Genomic DNA, 19,903 nt, shown 5'->3' with positions numbered 1-19,903 from the left:
CTCTTAGTGTTCTATATAGAGCCTTGTGGGCTAATCTGCCTGCTATCATCTTAACTTTTTCTCTGAAAATAAAGGCTGTGTTTTTTCAAACAGGTTGAGAGTGCATTTCTCTTTATCTTGGAAATGTTGTTTATATGATGAGTGAAAAATACAATACAATATTGGCATATTTGAGCCTAGTTTTGAATTTGGGGCTGCATATGTATACACATGTGTGTATATGATAGATATATGTATATTATTATATATATCTTATATATATGGTTATATATGCATATAGTATTGTTAATGCTCCGGGGTCCCTGCACAAGGGTGGGACTATTTAGTGCTTATGACTATTGATGAGTATCCCCTGGAAGAGAACTAGGCATGAAATGGGCAGTGAGGTCAAAACACACAAGCATGAAGTGAGAGCTGATTTCATAGGACACCAGCATGACACAAAAAGGTCAGTGATGTCACCAACAACAAACACGGAGAGGGCACAAATGTCATAGGTGACCCGGATGACAAAAGATCAGTAGTCAGTGTACAGTAAACTCACGAGGGAAGAACGGAACAAGCACTGATATCACAAGGGACAACCATGAAATTGGCACTGATGACCAGCATAAATAGGACAGTGATGTCACAAGAGGCAAACATTAACAATCACTGCCAATCCCAATAAGTCTCGCTATTGAGACCTGTTGTCATTGCCAGTGCTTTTAGCTATGCTGTACAGCATCCTATAAGAAATGGGATTTCTGGTTAGCTAGGGATACACCTAAGACAGGCAGAACGCACAACTCCAGTCAGGGTAAGTCAGTTAAACACCAAAGATAACCTGTGCTCACCCTCTGGCAGCTTGGCCCAGAGCTGGGAGGCTTATCGTCAGTGGCAATGTGTAGAACGTTTGAGAGACACACTCACACAGCAACACAATTAATACACCACAAAAGAGACTCCACACATAATTATGTAAAAATAGACTATATTGTACACAACACAAGATCAAAACGGCATGAATCAGTAAGTAGTGCAATCAATGCAGGATTAAAATGTCACATTAGATACAGGGAGGAAATGTTGCCTAAATATTAATTTCACATGCAATTAAAACACAGATACTTTCCCAAGGAACACAGTATCTTTAGAACAGTCACCTGTATGCCAAGAAAAGCCCATGAATCACAGTAGGCGAACACAGGGCACAGAAACACCTGTACTCCTACTAGCATAGTTAAAGTAATTTCTTGGGGCTTACAGGATAAAAGGCTTAATACGGAGGGCATATAAGCACCTGCGCACCTACTATACGTGGTACAGTAGTTTCTTCCAGTATAGGACGTGTCCCTTCTATTGTACCATACCCGGTACTGCCAAGAAATGCCCCAAAGCAACAAACGTCCTCGGTGTGGGGCCAGAACCATGCCCCCTAAGGTTAGTCCAAATTAGATGGGGATAAAAGTTTGTTGGTTGCGAGACAGACCTCGATCGTTCCCTCGCTTTCCTTTTTTTAAAACCAGGTGCACCTGTATCAGCACAATCTCAGGAGACCTATCCAGGTCCCTCGCTTCTGCGCTCAGACTCAGCTGTTTCTTTCTAGAAACAGAGCCGCCTGAAAGGAGTGCAGGATGGCAGTATCTCCTCTCTGGCCACAAGTGAACCCCAAACTTCCTTTTCGGACAATAGGACCAAGCTCAGGGAGTCCTCTTCAGGTAATATCCATGGGTCTCATGAGTGGGGCCTGCGTTTACAGCTTCGTGCAACACACGGGCTAAGCCAAGAGGCAGGGGGCAACCAGCCCAGACGTAGGCTGTGTCTCCCGCCTTGCCCATGTAATGCATCTTCGAAGGGAGCCACGCTGAGAGGCGCTGCGGTGGCTCTCTTGCATGGCAGAGATTCAATTGCAGGCTGGAATCCCATGACAGCGCTGGTTTGGTGGGCACACCAGCACAGACAACCACGCCAGCTCTGCAGAGATCCTCCCGAGCACACAGGGCATCGTGACAGAGACAATCTCTGGCACTGTAACGCCAGTTGCACATCCCCTGGGCGCTTAGTCCTGAGAGAAGCACCAGTGATTCAACAGCCCTTAGGAAAAATGGTAGATCAGCCATGCGCTGACCCTTGCACAAGCCCTGTGACTGGACTCCTAAGTTGCCAAGTCCCATGGCAGGGGCAGAGCGAGGGAGATTCCATGAACAGAGGGGAAGCCACGTTCCCTTGGAGAACATTTGTGTGGCACAAAGCAGGTAGCAGGGAGACAGGCCAGCACATTAAGGCAGATTGCAAAATGGCAGTCCCTCCCGCAGACCAGCATTCAGCAGGCAGCAGGTCAGCCCAACAAAGTAGGTATTTCAAATGGCGGTTCCTACTGGCAGCACAAGAGTCCTCCTGGCAAAGTGCAGATTGTAGAGCCAGCAGAGTCTGGTTGCAAGTCCCACGCAGTGTCTAAAGATAGGGGGTCAGTGCCCCAGTACTTATACTGAATCAGTATGAGGCCCGGGCGGTAAATTGCGTTCCGCTCGAGGAATTTGAGTAATTTCGCATTCCGCGGAGAACGCGGAATTGCAAGAAAATTTCGCGATCCGCGACTTCTCAGAATTTTTTGCTTGTTCGATCTTTCATAATGCATGTTCGTGAGATATTTGCCCCCGAGCACGCAAACAGCGTTCGCGAACAGGAAAAAAGCATAGTGAACGGGCGGAACAAGCAATTCCGCGCATTCGCAGAACTCTGCATGCTCGCGGAGATTTTTTACCGTTTCGCGGAGCTTTGCGGAGCTTTGTGGAGCGCGACTACGCAAATTCCACCCACCCCTAACCAGTATGCAGATGAATGCAGATGTATTTCCTGTCACACCCAGACCTTCCTGTGTTGTAACTATCTAGAAAGCATGCACAAAGTGTAGCTGTCACCCAGCCCAGACGTGAATTGGAGTCAGGCTGCAAAGCACCAAGTAAAAGTGGCATTTCTAAAATCGTAAGGTAAAATGAAACTACACAGTAAGCAGATTTATCACCACTATTTTAAGCATGCCAAACATGGCAATGTCATTCCTTTTTGATCCGGAATTACAACTTAAAAGTATAAAAGGGAATTCCCAATGCTAGCCTATGAGAGGAGTAGGCTTCATAGTGGTGAAAAACAAAATAGGCTGTTTACCAGAACATGTCACACATAAAGGCACATGTCCTACGTTTTACTTACACAGCACCCTGCCCATAGGGCTACCTAGGGCCTACCTTGGGGGGCGGCCTATGTGTAATAAATGGGAAGTTTAAGGCTTGACAAGTAGTTTTAAATCCCAAGTCAAAGTGGCAGTAAACTGTGAACATAGGCCCTATGGTGGCAGGCCTAAGACAGGTTTGAAAGGCTACTTCTGTAGAGGGCACAAGAAGTGCTGCAGGCCCAAGAGTAGCAATTAATTTACAGGCCCCTGGGCATATGGTCTCCCACTTTACAAGGGCCTTACAAGTAAACCAAATATGCCAAACAGGTGTAGAGGAGAGCACATGCACTTTAGCACTGATTAGCAGTGGTAAGGTGCCCAGAGACCTAAAGCCAACTTAACCCCAATCAAAACATGTACTCCTGGCTCCCAACAAGTGGGCAGAACAAAAGCTCCTCTCTAGTGATGCTCACATCTGTCCTGTGCTGTTAAGCCAGACCATAAAAATTAGTTCCTTAAAACTGATTAGTGGAAGGATACAAGTTAATTGGCCATTCTCTGGGGAGGGACAGACACTAGATGCACAAGGAAAGCCATTGAATTAGAAGCAGGCAAATTAGAGTGATAATAAAGCCAACCAATGGTAAGCAATGGGCGGGCTACAAGCCCCTCTATGTTCTTGGTAAGCCCAAAATTTGTCTTCGGCAACAAGCCTGGTATACTCAACCTAAAAAAATGCACTAATATCAGAATCAACAAGCATGAAGTGGTCACTGATGTCACATAAGGGACAGGTGATGAGGACAGGTATGTTACATGATATAAGTGCTCAATTGGCAGCAATCTGACAAAAGCAAACATGGATAATGCACTAATTTTTTTTTCCTCTTGTCAGGGCATCGTTTCTTGTTGGCAAATATTGTATACTGTGTTCTGTGCTTTTATATTCACAAAATGTTATATTACTTTACCTGTCTGCCCACTCTCTACTTTCTTTTGTGGTTCTGCAGGGGCCGCTCTCCGTTCCGCCGCAGCCTCAGTTGCTGATTGAACGGATAGAGCAGCCCAAAAAAAAGTTTATTGGTCAACGCCCTCTTCTTCTGGGCAGTTGATACTCTAGTCTTTCACGTGCTTTCTCCGTCCGGTCTTCCGGCTCCTCCGTAATTCGGAGCCCGACGCGGACGCGCAGCAGACGCGTGCACCGGGCACGCCGCTGGTGCCTCAAAGGCGCACCTAAGGCAAGCCCGTCTGCGTCTGGACGCTGCCAGGATGGCTGCATCTTTTGTCTTTCACTACCATCTCTCTAGCTATATTTACTCCTTCAGGTTTATCCCATCTAAACTCACATGGCCCTTAAGTTCTACTCAAGGGAAGAGCTTATAACCTCAGCGAAACATTTGCAGGTAGCATTCTGCAAACAAATATTATCCCTGGAGGAGAAGCCCATCCGTCAGCAGTGTGATAGCTGTAATTTAAAATTGACTGATAGGCTACCCTCAGACAAACAATGATCTCGTGTTCTCAACTAATGTCCCTCCCAAAAGCATGTACTCAGACAGGAGCAATAACATCTCTAGCACCCCGACCAAGCTTCAGTGTATATACCTGAATGCATGCTCGATACCCAAGCACACGTCAGATCTATGAGATCTCATGGACTCAACAAGGCCAGAAATATGTTTTATTACAGAAACTTGGCTAACGCAGTCCTCCTCCCCGCTATAGCCTTAACGCTTCCACAAGGCTACACCCTAACTAGATGTAATAGACAACATAAAAGGGGGTGGGGGCAGGGTAGCCATAGCAACCAAAATCCCTTTAAGAATAGATACTTTAGATTCCTGTTCGTCACCCATGCTGGGCATACTAACTTTTCAACTAACGGCATTAAACAGTATAACTTGGAAGGTAGCCCTTGTGTACCGCCCTCCGGATGGGAAAAAGGACTTCAGCGCCATGCTGATGAAATATCTAGCACCTCACATTCTTGCAGCAGACCATTTTCTCTATTAGAGAATTTCAACTTTCACATAGGTACCTAAACGGATCCGGACACTATCTCCAATTACTAGCAGATATGGAGTCTCTTGGTCTCCACCAACGGGTATCTGGCTCCACCCATAGAGGAGGGCACACATTAGACTTAATATTTACTGATGCAAGCAACTTAGCAGTAGACATTCCCATAGAGCAGACATGGACTGACCACTTTTCTATCAATTTTAATCTAAATATTAAGGCTGATAAGGCGACATACAGCCATGGATCCAAGCTCGCAAGATACTGGAGGAAGGTGGTCCCTTCCACACTTCTCCCGGTCTTTAGTCCTCCATCTTTCATGGATCACAACAATATTAATCTGGCCCTCACTGCCTTTGAAGCTTCACTCCTAAAGGCTTTTGACTCCATTGCACCGCTAAAAAAACCTAAATCCCGAGAACATTCTCCTGCTCCTTGGTACTCTGAGGCGTTAAGGAAGGAGAAAACCATAGTAAGGAGACTAGAACACATCTGGAGGAAGGACAAACCCAATCAGGGCAAACTGGCCTACAAAGCAGCTCTGAGAACATATCTCAAACACTGTAATCTAGCCAGAAGAGACCATATTGAAGAGAGAATCAACTCTGCAAAAAACTTGTTTAAGACGTTGTTTATAATCCTCAAAGAATTCACAAACCCAAGTAGCGGTAACCAAACGATTCCGACATCCCAATCTCACTGTGATAACCTCGAAGCCTACTTTAAACAAAAAATAAAGACATCTACAATACATTCTTAAATCCAGTAGGCTCCATCACACAGGAATTCCTAGAAGTACCGCCTGTCTGCACGATGGAAACCTTTATCTCAATGAATGAGGATCAGACCCTAGCCCGTATTAATTCTATAAAATCAGGTTCCCCTGTAGACCCAGCACCTTCCCATGTGATTACCACCTTAGCCCCTATTCTGTGCACTCCAATCACAGACCTATGTAACCTTTCCCTACAATCGGATGGTATACTTTGCAAATGGAAGGCAGCGTACATTAAGGCCCTTCGCAAAAAAGCTACAGCAGACCCTCATAAGCTTGCAAGCTACAGACCCATTTCCCTTCTTCCTCTTTGCTTCAAAATCCTAGAAGCTGCTATGAACGCACAACTATCATCATATTTGCAATCTAACCATCTGCTCGATCCCTTGCAGTCTGATTTTCACACCTCAGACAGCACTGAGGCGTCACTTGTGGAAGTCACGGACACTATCAAACTGGCATTAGACCAGGGATCGGCAACCGTGTTGGTTCTTTTAGACCTTTCTGCCGCATTCGATAGCATCTCCCATCAGATCTTAGCGCAAATAGTTTGTGAGTTTGGTATCAGAGGTAGAGCACTCGAATGGCTGGTCAGCTTACTGTAAGAACGTACAAATTGGGTCCAGTTGGGCGAGTATACATCAGTATCCTCATCTTTTGATAAGGGGGTGCCCTTATCAAAAAACATGTCGACACTCTGCTAAAGAAGTCTCTTGAAGTATAACATCTATGTATTAAGTACCCTGTACACATTAGTAAATACTGAAGAGAGGAATTGTTACTTCGCATACGTGCACAGACAAAAGAGACTATCGGTCACTGCGATTGTGCAGAAAATTGCAAGCACAGCCCTTTAGTTCTAGATGTATTGGAAGAAGAAGAGTTTTTATTTTGTATGGTTCTTTTGTAATGTTTTGTATTGATTATGTATAAATGTTAGATCTGAATGTTTTATAAACAACACTATTCAGAGTTGCATTCCTAGTGCGAAAACGTTGGAGAATACTATTGGATGTGTTAAATAATGTATGAAATTTAGATTTCGACCAATGATTAATTGAAGTGATCATTTTCATGAAATAGTAGTAGTAATTTATTCCCGCACCTCAATTTGTGTTATTAATGTGTTTGGTTAGCCCGTGAGATGCGGGGTGACTAGGTCTTCCCCCCTTTCTTCATTCCTAGTACTGTCAGTGATGCAGCACAGTTCTTGACATGTTATTTTGGATACTTTTACACCAACTACAAGGCAAAAAATGTGAAAGAATTCTCACTTTCTCATTACGAGAGGTCTTCTACTTTGCACCAATAACCTCCTTGAAGTATATGAACACTTATAACATCCCATGAGTATGAGTGTGATGTACTCAGTCAGGCATTTTCCCAACACTAATGTTATTTAAGCCAGTGTTCTGTTCTAAGGAAGAACTAGAGTGCTCTCCTGTACCTCAGCAGGCGCCATGCCAGATGAAGTTAACATTTTAACGTGGGGGGTCGTACGCGAGACGGTCAGTGTGCGTCTCATGGCATGGCAGATTACAATGTCTTAGAGCCACAGCAAGGTTAATACGCATTGGCCAGGCCAAGAAGTTTGACTTTGGCATATTAGTGGGATGGTCACATTTTTTAAAAAGTGCTTTTTCAAGCCTAAGACAAAAATACGAAAAAGAGAACATGTTGCTGCCTAAATATGGCGGCCACGTTTGCACTAAAAAATGTCAAATAAAAACATGTCCATTGCCTATCATTTTAAAAGAAGAGTACATAACAGTACAGACTTCACTTAGTAAGCCGGTGTGGGAACGATTATCAGTTTTAATGTACTTAGAAAGAAAATATGATTGTGACTGGCAGAAAGCAAATGTGCTATTGGCTATGCATTGCTGTAACCTGAAGACATAGGCTATTAAATATAATAAAAAAGGCTAAACACTGGAAAAAAAAGCACATCGGCAAAGTACTAACCCAGCAGCCTTGCCACTGACGTGCAATTGGTTTCAGATGCATGTGACATGTGATCAAGCAAACTACCATCACTCACACTGTGAATGAGAGAGCCAATATGTAGAATGAGTTAACCGGTTGCCCCATGCTGTATGATGCGGTGGGCAGAAGCAAACAGTGAATGACAGTTATACAGACCGCTTAACTGGCTAAAGCTGCCTCTGGGGCAGACCTTAAAATGCAGAGGATTTCTCTACAATGTGGTCGAAGTTCTGGTCTATTGCTCTGGTTGCCAGCATAATTTCCATCTCTGCCTTTTCCTGGCATCTTCTTCTTCCTTGCACTGCTTCCACCCACCCTGGACCTGCTTACCTGTGGATGCGTGAAGCTGAGTAAACATCTTTTCCCCACACAAAAGTCAAAATGATTGCCAAAGCTGAAAGGCCAAAAGTTCAGTGCTGAGCAAGAGTCACTCTCATGCCAGTAGCTGGATTATGCTTCAATGTAGTGTAACTCCCTCTGGGTTATGTGTTTGGAATGGGGCACCACAAATGACTGTAATTATGGAAGATGTACTATCCAGACAATATCACATAAAATGTGTTACCTGGATTTCTTGTCTTCCACTTTTTCTGTGCTCTTGAGTTCTCCCACCGGCTGTTCCTGGATTGCCTTGTCTGTAGAAAAACAGAATAACAGCATGTCTGCAATTACAGCAGTAGTACCATCCAATTAACAGCAAATGTAAAAATCCAGAAACACTGGTGCCTAAGGAAGTAACTGAACCTTTGTTTTCAGCTATCCATACTAGGCTGTTTGCCTTTTTTCAAAGTGGCCACATTGTAATGCTCCAGTTTATAACCGTACATACAATCCACCTCTTCTGGTTCCCAGCTAGCCAGGAGATGAGCACTCTTAGGGCGCTGATATTTGTACCTCAAAGAAGTTCAGCCGGAGTACATAGTATGCTTGCACACAGAACTGATTGCTGTTTTTAAACCTTCACAGTCCTATGCTTCCGCTCCTTTCCTCCAGTCAGGCAAGCTTTCTCCTTTTCACAGATAATCGATTTTTACTAATATGTGATTTTTAAGTCTGGATATCAACAGCTAGATGCAAAGCTTCAAGGGGGTGTTTGGGGTAAAAAATATGTTCTGCAGTAAATAGTTGGGTAAAAGTGCTTTCGGCCGGTTAATGTGAAGTGTCTGTCGGATTTCACCTGGAATTTTACATGCCCACATTGGCAAAAACACACACACGTTTTGAAGGTCTTACAATATATTGATTCGTTTGAAAACCATTGTGTTTTAAGTAACCTTAACGATCCACCCTCCTCTCTCTTTCTCATGCCCCTTCAGCCCCCTAATGTCCTGCTTCTCATATAATGTATTTTAACAAGATTTCCCAGCATGATTGGTGGAAAATCTGAAGCTCAACCCACCCCTCGACCCCCAGCTCCCTCATCCTAATCATACTGAGCAAACTATGCCCCGTCAACAGCTTTATCTGTCTGCCCGAACTCGTGTCTTCAAAGTCAAAACATGTACACAAAGGACTTGGGGGTCAGCCTTTCAGCAATTGCTTGAATGAAGTGTTGTTGACATTTTGGATCAGGTCTGATGAATATTTCAGTCTAATTATTCAATGATGGGAATTATGCCTTTGTCTAAAGTGTACGTCCTTTGCAGTGAACGGTTAATGAATTGACTCATTTGTGCAATACAATGAACGCATCTTTGTGCTTCTAAAAGGCTTTTCAAATTCCTACTGACACTGTTCCAAAAGTGATTATAGACATTAATGTGATTTTGCACTTATACGTGATTTTGCGCCTAACTATAACACATTGCTGCTTGCCGGTTTTACATCTAGGTGTGTGATTTGTGTACCTAAATTCTTTCCACACTTATGATGAATTTGCGTTTCAATGTACTCACAACCAAACGTGATGTCATAGTGGATACATTTTCACTTGCTGTAGAAGCTTACTACCACGTTTTTTCTTATATGATATTGCATGATATTGTACCTGAATGTGATACCATACTGCTGACTTCGCACCAAGTGTCTTTTTGTACCTTAATATACACCAAAATGTACGTTTTATTTTTAACTGTACTTTGCACCCAAAGTGTTCCACGACCATGACATTGCACCAATAGTCACATTGCACCTAGAAGTAATTTAGCACTTACATGTGTTTTTACTCCTGAATATGATTTGAGTTCTTTATTTTAATAAACAAGTGGTATTGGTTTTATGCACAGAAACATATACTACAACCGCCATGTCTGCCCACCACCATAAATACAGTAGGAAAGATTCAGCATACACCTCACAGCATGAAATCATCAACAACAATATTAGTAAGGACATCCCATGGACGCACATTTAAACATTTACAATTAACAGTCATGCCCAAAGTAGTCACACCATTTACTCTAGATCATGCCATGTTTTTTAGGACAGCCCTGAACCTCGTATATAGGCTTTTCCTGCTGCGTACACCAGTCCATTCCCTGACACCATTGAGGCAGTGTGAGTGGGGTGGGTGACTTCAACTTGGAGGCAATGTCCCGCTTGGCGACCACTGTGGCCATTCCAATCAGTGTCCAATCGGCTCCAGTGCTTCCCAAATCCCTCTAAGATCCCCAAAAGAATAATTTTTGGAGACAGCTTTACCTCCCACCCCAACACCCCCGACAGGTTTCAGATCACTTCACCCCAGTAATTGCTAATAAGGGGACATGTCCACACCATGTGATAGTAATCAGTTGGGGCTTGAGGACACCAGAAGCATGTGAGAGTACGAAGGAGGTGTGCACTGTGCAGACAGCTGGGAGTAAGATATGGGTAGTGGAGGCAGTACGTCTGCACAAGCTGCAACCTGGAGTAAATTGTAATAGAGCAGGGAGCCATTCTGGCGCCCCACCAGTCGTCATCCTTCAGGGGTCCCACCCAGTTTTCCCATTGGACACGCAGCGGAGCAGATGAGTCAAGTGTATTAATGGTTAGGGAGCTGTAGATGTGGGAGAATGCCACTATCAATAACACATCCATCAGGAGTTTAGCTTCTAGTGGGTTGTGCTCAGGGAATTCCATGCCTGGGGAGACAGGGGCTCTCAAAGCGTGTCGCAACTGCTGGCACTTGTGAAATTTTGTTGGTGCCACAGTGTAGGTAGACTGGAGGTCGTGAATGGAGCGTATATGGGTACCGCACCAGACATCCCCTAGCAGGGAGATGCCTATCTTGTTCCATTGGTTAAATCCCTCCAGGCCAGCCATCTTGCTCAGCCACGTCCCCCTTCATAAGGGAGTTTATGTTGTAAGTTTGGAGTCCCAAGCCGTGTATTGGAGGGCACCCTGCCAGCTGATATGGTCACCTCAGGAAGCTTCTGCGGAATTGGGCGCCATCGAGCATCCCCATCACTGCATCAAGGCCCATGGAGGTCAGTTCCACACTGTATGTCGGATCTGACCAGCCCCCATTAATCCAATCTTTTATGACAAGGGTATGAGAAGCCAGATCTCCAACCAGTCAATCACGAGCTAACGGTAGCTCGCTGACAACCTGTCTGTAGCTCGAGACTCAGTGGCCACTTTTGTACCCTGTCATGGTCATTTTGTATATTTTTAGGCCTTTTTAGCCCTGTATGTTCCTGCCTGCTGTCTCACGAACCAACTGCTCCCATTAGCTATTGAGCTTTAGCTGGGGAGGGGTGAGGCGAAGCGAGTGATTCTGGCCCGGCATGAGCTGTGTTAAACTGCCCATGGGGAACCACAACACCTGCCTTCTGCTGCCCAGCACCGCACTTTGATCCTGCATGACTTATGCGGCCCAAGCAGCAGCTTTGGAGGCACAACCAGACTGCCAGCCTCGGGTTTGTGGAGGAGAGAAACGTTTTTTGTTAGAAAAGATGCCCATGAAAGGCTTTATTCTGGGCATCAAAATGCAAAGATACTTTATTTTGGCCGAAAAAATCTGTTCGAAACGCTGATTTAATGTAACATTAAGTTAAAGCAGCGTTTTACAGGGATCTTTCCTTTTTAAATAAAGTACATTGCAAGTTATTTCTGGCCACAAACAGGAGACAGGAATATCATTTTACGTTTATTTTCATTACATTTCAATGGAATAATGAGAGAAACGTAAAATTAAGTTCCTGGATCCGATTTATGCATAAGGGCAACTTGCAGGAGGTACTTTATTTATTTGTTTTTTAAGAACCCTATAAAACGCTGCTTTAATTTAATTAAATAACGGGAGATATTTAAAATGAAGTGTTCATTTTAACGCACAATGAACATAAGGCTTAACACGGCATTTTGAACTGATCTCATTAAAATAAGAAGCACCTCACTCATACAGTGGCTGTATTTTTCAGTTGTAAGTACATCCAATAAACAGGGTAAGCTGAGACATGAGTCAAACAGTGAAAGCTGAGACATGAGCCAAGCTTACGTGTATAACCCCTTCTTTGCGCAAACATACATTTGTAAATATTGCAAAAAGTGACACAGAAGTCATACAAAAATGCCATCTTTTGAAAAACATATCACAACTTTTATTTCTCTAACATGTAGAACCACTTAATAAGAACATCAAATTATATCAGTGCCTTAAGAGGCATTTTTAGAAGTGATTGTTTTTAAACCTTAAAACAGTCACGGTCTCCCACCATCCATGATGACAATGCTATTTTAATGAAGTAAGAGGCAAGTTGTGTTCCATACATCTTGCATAGGTTATAACTACATGGAGCATAATGAGTTTGTCAGGAGAGATCTTTGTATAGTGCACAGTGCACACCCTAAATTCAAGCATATCAAGGTGCCATCAGGCCTGATAATAAAGAAAAAGAAGGCATGGTGTAACAAAATAATTGTATTGCAGCATTTATATAGCATGTACTACCCCTTAGTGGGGCACTGAAGCTCTCACCTACATGCTCTGCAAGCTAAGCCATGTCAGCTATGTGATTGGAATGGCGTTGTCATTGTTTTGTGATCCTATATGGGACATGTTTCCATGTCATGCGTGATGACCACTGAGGTGCATTTACTGTGTTATGGGACATAGTAGTGTGGTGGATGACAGGTTATGAGAGACATACATGCAGTTTGCTTTCTGTATGCTGGTAGCTTTGCACAGTTCCGCAGAGCCCTATAATTTCTTACGATTGTAGTCTACTAAGCTGTTGACTGCAGAGCTCAGGATCCAAACATTTGTTGAAGAGGAAAGCCAAGACTAATGCCAGGTTTTCTGGTTTCATGTTGTGCATTGCATACACTAAATGTGTATCTCTTTCTCTGTAGAGGCCCTTTAGTCAATGAAGCGGGTGTGGAGGGGACTCTGGGAACAATGTGCGAGTTGCTCGGCCTTTAGTAGCTTATGATGATTTTCACTGATCATAAGTAGCTCTCACTGCAGAAAAGGTTGGAGACCCCTGGCATAGATAAAGGTTAGCCATAGCCAGTACCCTTTCGAATGGTGCCTGCTGGCATTTGGCTAGTGCAAATCTTGGCTTGGATTTATGCCAGAGGAATGACGTAGCCAGGGCGCCCATTTCCTGAAACCAGTGGCAGGACACCACCTGTGGAAAATATTGAAAGAGGCATAAAAAATGTGGCAGAATCATCATTTTGTAGAGCGCTATTCTGCCCATGACATTAAGAGGGAGAACCTCCCATCTCTTTAGATCCACTTTCACTTGTCGGAGTAGTGGGGTGAAGATGACATCCTACTCCATTTCTGGTAGTACAACATGAATCCCCAAATAACGGAAGCTCAAGCGTTGCACAGGAATGGAGGTCTGCAATTCAATATACTTCAGAGATAAGTGGATCGGGACCAGCACCGACCTATTGTGGTTGACCTGCAAGTCAGATGCCTCCTTGTGGAACTGGAGAATGTTGGCCAGAAAGAGAAGGATGTCATCCGCGTAGAGGGTGATACGGTCATCATGACCTGTGTCCCACATCCAGCCCTGAACCTGCACATCACAGCAAATTGGCCACACCAGCGGTTCTATAGTCAGGGTGAAGAGAAGAGGAGAGATGGGGCAGCCCTGTCTTGTACCCGTACGAATGTTACCAGGGCAGTTGGATTTGCATAAAGCAGTCTGACATAAGCACAGAAGTGGGGACCCAGTCCAAATCTCTGCAGAACTTGAAATAGAAATAACCAGTCGACCATATCAAATGCTTTTTCGAAATCTATCAATAATAGGGCAAAGGGTGTCTGTGTGCCAATGTGTGTCTTGTGCCCTTAGTTGGCATGAAACCACATTGGTCAGGGTGGATAAGGGTGGTCAGAGCCATCTTCAGTAGGGTGGCCAATATCTTGCTGAAAAGTTCTATTTCCCATTGATCAGGGAGACAGTCTTGTACGCCGCACCAGTGTTGGACGGTGGGTTTGACTTTGGGAGCACCACAATGGTGGCTATGTCCAGCTCCTGTGGGAAGTGACCCTTTGTAGCAGCCACTTTGCAAAGCTCGAGCTATAAGCACCATAAAACTCAGCTGGATAGCTGTCAGGGCCGAGTATCTTCATGGTCTGTAAGTCAGAGATGGGCGCGGCTATATACTCAATTATGATTGTCTGGTCTAACTCGAGCCATTGTGCCCGTGACACCTCAGGTAGAGGAATGTGGTGCAGTAGTGGGAAGGTTTGTTCAACCACCGGTCACGGGACCGCTGCATATAACTGTCAGTAATAGTCTGAAATCGTCTGGACTATGTCAGGAGTAAATCGGTGGGGTGTACCCTCTGCATCCAGCACCTGGTGGATCACACGGGATGCCAGGGGTCTAGTGGCCAGCATATATAGTAACTTGCCATTTTTGTCCCCCCCATTCATATATTCTCGTGTAGAAGCATGCCAGACTTGCCGTGCCTCTTCCAGCGATATTTGCCAAATCTCGACATGGGCAAGCGCCAACTGATGGGAGGTCTCGCTGTGGGGGGTCATCTGAGAGTTGTGTCTCTAACTGCAAAACCTGTACCTCCAGTCAGGTTATGCGTTGGAGCCTATCTTGCTCTTTTTCCTGGACAATGCTTCTGGAATTTCCTCTAATGTCGGCCTTACAGGCCGCCCACAGTTTGCCTGCCGACTCCACTGTGCCCTGGTTAAGTCGTAAGTAGGCAGTCAGCTCCTCTGCCAGAGCAGGCGAACAAGTTTTGTGTTTCAGATGCCAGGCATTGAGATGCCACATGGGTCACTGTTGGGGGGCCTCGGAATGGACGGATACAAGGGAGTGGTCGGAGATTCCTCTGGATAGGATTTGTATCTCCGAAACATTCAAGCTGTCACCGGCCTGCTTGAATATAAGGTCAATGCACACATGGGATTGGTGGGCAGCTGAGGTATGTGTGTACTGTCATTGTTGAGGATGCCATAGCCTCCACACGTCACGCAACTCCAGAGTGTTTACCCATCCAGCTAACTGATGCCTCTGGAACACCTGTGTCTGGACAGGGCTCCCCTGGAGTCAGTGCTGGGGGTCCAGACAGCATTATATTCCCTTTCCACCATAGTGATACCTACGGGAAGCATCAGGAGAAGGTTAGTTAGGATATGAAAGAATGACTCACTAGTTTCGGGGGGCATAGACCTACAATAGGTTAAGGCCCTGCCCCTCTACTCGACCTTCAAGGGTGCGGTATTGGCCTAATTGTTGGGGACGACTCGGGTAATCACCATGGGAAAGGAGAGGTGAAGAAGAATTATTACACTGCAAGAACCCCATGGGAAGCCGGCGTGGAAAGCCCTTTCATACTCCATGGCAGAGCAGAAAGGGGCAGCAGGCACCCAGCAAGTGCATCTCTTGGAGCATCAGAACAGCGGGCAAGAAGCCGTGAGCATAGCACAGGACTGCAGACTGCTTGATATGGTCCAACAACCCGTTAATGTTCAAGGACAAGACCTAGAAAGAAATCTGTTAGGGTTGGCATGGTGTAAGAAGCAAAGTTCGGAGGTTGGCACATCATAGGGGGTGCAAGTGGCCGCGTCCTTTGTGGTTGTTACTGTGAAGGCCAATGTAGGTAAATTACTGCCGCTTTTGTGTGGTGTAGTAGCAAACAGGGAGCGGCATGTGCAAACAAGACAAAAACAGAAGAAAAAAAAAACCTCCCCCAAAGTGCAGCCACCCCATACTTCTACCCCGGCAGCATCTGTCACCCTCTGATCAAAGCACTAAGAGACCTGCCGGTGATTATGCGCTATACAAATTCAAGTTAACATAACATAACCCCAACTGCGTAAAAATTGAATGTGGAGTGGTGGACCCCTCCTTTTAGATGGATCACATAGTATATAGTTACTAGTACAATGGCATAGTTAGTGTCAGTTCAAGCTCGCCTCCCAGGTTTGCCTAGTAGCTGGATAGACCCGGTAGGTCTAGGAGGCATTAGCCAGCACCCACATCAGCACCACCGGGGTGTGGGCTAGGCGGGTCCTCAGTTGCCGCCATGGCCTGTGCAGTTTGGGACGACACAGTCCGTCTGTGATACTCGAGGAAGGGCCTCTCATCGCGGTCCAGAAAAGTCCTAGTCTGTGAAGGGCGACCCGGCCAGCAGCCGCCCACGGCCCCTCCGGGATCAGGTCCGGACCATCCATCTCAGCTGGCCAGTCCTAGGTTTCTTCTGTGTACCTGTCCCCCAGAGGCATGAGTGGTTCAGTTGATGCAGCGGCCGTTCAGCAAACTTTTGACCTTGGACTGTTGCACTACTGTAGACTGGACATGTTTGATCATGTATACGAGCAAATGTCTTCATCAGCAATCTTACCAAAGGAAATGATGGACGGAGTGTTGAACATTGCAAGCACTCACCCCCAGTCAACTGATCTGGGTTTAATCCATCACCGTTCTTTAGCCCACTCTGGCACCCCATCAGCAATCTTTCAATACTTTCCTGGCGCCAAATTCATCTTTTGCATAAATTTCACCTAACCTTTCCAATAGTCATTTTGATTGTCAACCATACGACTTGTAAAAATTGATTGTGTAGAGCTAATTAATCAAAGTACTGAAAGCACATTGTATAGGGGACCATCCACGAGAACCAGCCTCGTTGTCTTCGTAAACGATTTGTAGCTGTCTATACCAGGACATGGAAGTTCCACCAATGCCATACTGAGTTGAGAGACTCTGGCACTCTGGAGGGTGTAGGATATGGCAAATGTTGGAGTAGTGGTAGTAACACAGGCCCCTGCAGACATTGAAAAGCATGGATACCAAGCCCCATCTCTCTGCTGAATGGGTGGGCATATCTAGCCAAAGTGATCTTTGTATTCTTATGTTTGTATGACAACAATAACATCTCAATGCAAGGAGTTTACATGAAATTTTAAGATCAAAAATCTAATTTTCAATGCAGTCCCATCTTTTGCGTTATGCAACTGTCCTTTGGACAAAACTAGAGTCATGACATCCTCTGACTGCCTCTGGCAGCCTTTAGTATTTTCGTATATGCATTAATGGGGTGTAAGTTACAGGCAGGGCCACTGTGATATTTTAGCAGTATCGTTTTCCACATTTTATGAGGTTTTAGGAATCACCCATCTGCTTGTAGAATGCAATAAAAAATAAATTGCTTCTAACTCAAACAGATTCAAAGATATTAACAAACACATGATACCCCACAGTGGTGGACTCTTTAGAAAGGTGAGTTTCTCATTGCAAAAGTGTTAAAGTGTTAGTCATAGCTCTGAAGTTGAAGTGTTTTAAACTCGTACTAATGAAGTTCATTTTTGCCCAGACAGAATTATGTTGTGTTAAAATGACAAAATACCAAAATAATTTTGCCACAGAATGCTGATTATGACTCCTTACTTAGTCAACCCTGCTGAGTGATATGGTCATCATTTGCCACAAAATCCCGACGAAACTGCTTATAGGCATGTTTTGCCATCCTTTGCCTGCAAAATCAATTTAGCTATCCCTTTATTCCAAGGATGCCTTCTTGTGGTAAACTGTGGCTTACTCCTGGTCTCAGACTATTTCATGAATGCACAGTTATGCAGGATAGTGAACACGCGGCAGTACAGGGGTGACAGATTTTCCATTCCTACAGAACAGTTACTCAGACTGCTCACACCTATTACCCATAGAAACCCTCACCTGCCCCTCCCCCACCGTTCCCCACACCTACCTTCAGTAAACTCTCACCCTAGATCTTTCGAGACCTGCACTCACCTGCTGCTCCTGTGGGAGTCCCTGGTCTACAGTGACATCTCCTTTCTGTCGCCCTGTCATGCCTGGTCCTTCTTCAAAGAAGACAGGGGTCCGCGCATTACCATGCTTTAAACCGGCCTCGGCCTCCCACAACGTCATCCAGCCCTGACGCCGTTCACTTCAGCCAGCGTAACGATCTGACTGACTTAACTGCCATCGCCGTCTGACTGGTGACATCATCAGCCCAACATTCGAAATGGAATGTGCCAATCCTTGTCTATTCTCAGGGGCCACAGGAACAGACCAAACATGCTACAAGTCCGCAAAAGGGATGTTGAACCTGCAGGTGTGATGGTTTAAATAAAAAACATTAAGATTTTTTTTTTAACCTGCTTTTATGTATACCGTAGTCCATATGACCCCGTCGCTGTCTCGTTAAAGTATTTTTAAAGACACTTTCAATCAACTGTTTGGCAAAACGACCCAATCACTCAAAAAGACCGTTTGCAAATAAAATGTGCACGGTGAAGCGCTGCAGCTTCGAAAAGAGGACATATTAGATCTTAAATAGGCAGGTGGTTTGATGAGATGGTGGAATGTAGTTCGTCAGAGTTATGTAGGACAGAGTCAATAGCCGTCTCAAAGTGCAAATGCATTTTTTGTTTTAAATTTCAAATCGAATTAATACGTGTTGCAGAGAATCTTGCATAACGTGTAAATCACAATTGCCAATCCTGGTTAAATAACCCCTAACTTTATGTATCAGATACAGCCTTCTGCCCCCAACCAACAAGGCATGTAAACTCGGTGTTGTACAATTTAGTTCACTAATATTTGTCACCTATTACGTTTAAATATTACGTTCATTTGTGCAATAGAAATTGATGCTGTTAGTGAAATTGCACGTAAAGACATAGAGATTACTGAAAGTGAGACATTTATGCTGGGCATTGGTCTGTGAAAAACAACATCCAATCGTCTCCGCCGTCCTGCAAACTGCAGCTCCATATGACAAGTAAACATTAAACGCACGTGCTGCACGAGGCCCTGTGCATGTACTACAAAGGAAGCCAAACATGCCATTAAAAAGATAAGGAGAGCTAACTAAACCACTGGTCTGACTCAATGCTCAGTGCCAGTGCAGGAAATAGACCATTGCAAAACTTTTAAGTGGATAACGGAACAAATAGCCTCTTTAAAAAGAACAAGGTAGCTTTAACGTAATTATTTTTAACTTATTTTGGGGTATTTGTGTGTCAAATTAGTAAATTACATTAGATTTTTATGTTGCATGACTTCATTAAAAGTTAGAAACATGTAAGAAAGACTGTCTGGATAACTTTGCCATGCCCAAGCAAAGAAAAAGTTACATTTGTTACTGCCCATTAAGCAAGTGACCAATAACATTATTATGTGGTGCAGTGATGTGCTGTATTAAACTACAGAAAACATTCTCAAGTGATTTACACCAATATTTTACAGCTAAGGACAATCAGGTGCAGAGACGTAGAGTTGTTTGCCACGGATCACACAATTTGGACTTGATTTCAGTCTATGTTTTGCAGCAGCACGGTATGAAATTCAGTTATTATTGTCTATTATTACGAAAGAATTGTGCTTCATGTATAATTGTCCAAGACCTAAATTAATGCAGTTTGAAAACCTACTGGGCACTAAATTTGAAAAAAGTATTGTGATCTGGACATGGGTCAGTCACAAAGGGCCATATGTAGGTAGCCTAATACCGGTCGGTAACGGCCGATTTTCGGTAAAAATCCCGTTACCGACCGGTATTCAGGCTTTTGGTATGTAGGGGGGACATTTCAGGATTCG

General features: G+C 44.4%; 2 protein-coding genes across 6 annotated transcripts in view; one reads left to right on the top strand and one right to left on the bottom strand.

Annotated features, from left to right (window-relative positions):
* The window catches only part of LOC146799567 (uncharacterized), a 338,081-nt gene that overhangs the window by 208,610 nt on the left and 109,568 nt on the right, over positions 1-19,903 (top strand). For 2 of the 4 annotated variants that reach the window (XR_014968942.1, XR_014968944.1), the window contains one exon: positions 19,553-19,642. The exons of the other annotated variants lie outside the window; for them this stretch is intronic. The gene's annotated coding sequence lies outside the window, so the exon portion shown is untranslated. The remainder of the gene's footprint in view (positions 1-19,552; positions 19,643-19,903) is intronic. 4 annotated transcript variants of the gene reach the window in all.
* The window catches only part of TMEM229B (transmembrane protein 229B), a 367,657-nt gene that overhangs the window by 313,629 nt on the left and 34,125 nt on the right, over positions 1-19,903 (bottom strand). Inside the window, exons 1-2 of one of the 2 annotated variants that reach the window (XM_085627153.1) lie at positions 18,092-18,230; positions 8,503-8,572 (exon numbers count right to left, since the gene is read on the bottom strand). The gene's annotated coding sequence lies outside the window, so the exon portion shown is untranslated. Of the gene's footprint in view, positions 1-8,502; positions 8,573-18,091; positions 18,231-19,903 lie in introns of those variants that run through there. The other variant, XM_085627152.1, reaches the window with a different exon arrangement.

Source organism: Triturus cristatus, chromosome 9, assembly GCF_964204655.1.
Source record: "Triturus cristatus chromosome 9, aTriCri1.1, whole genome shotgun sequence".
Taxonomy (NCBI): domain Eukaryota; kingdom Metazoa; phylum Chordata; class Amphibia; order Caudata; family Salamandridae; genus Triturus; species Triturus cristatus.
This window is presented reverse-complemented; position numbering and strand designations above follow the sequence as displayed.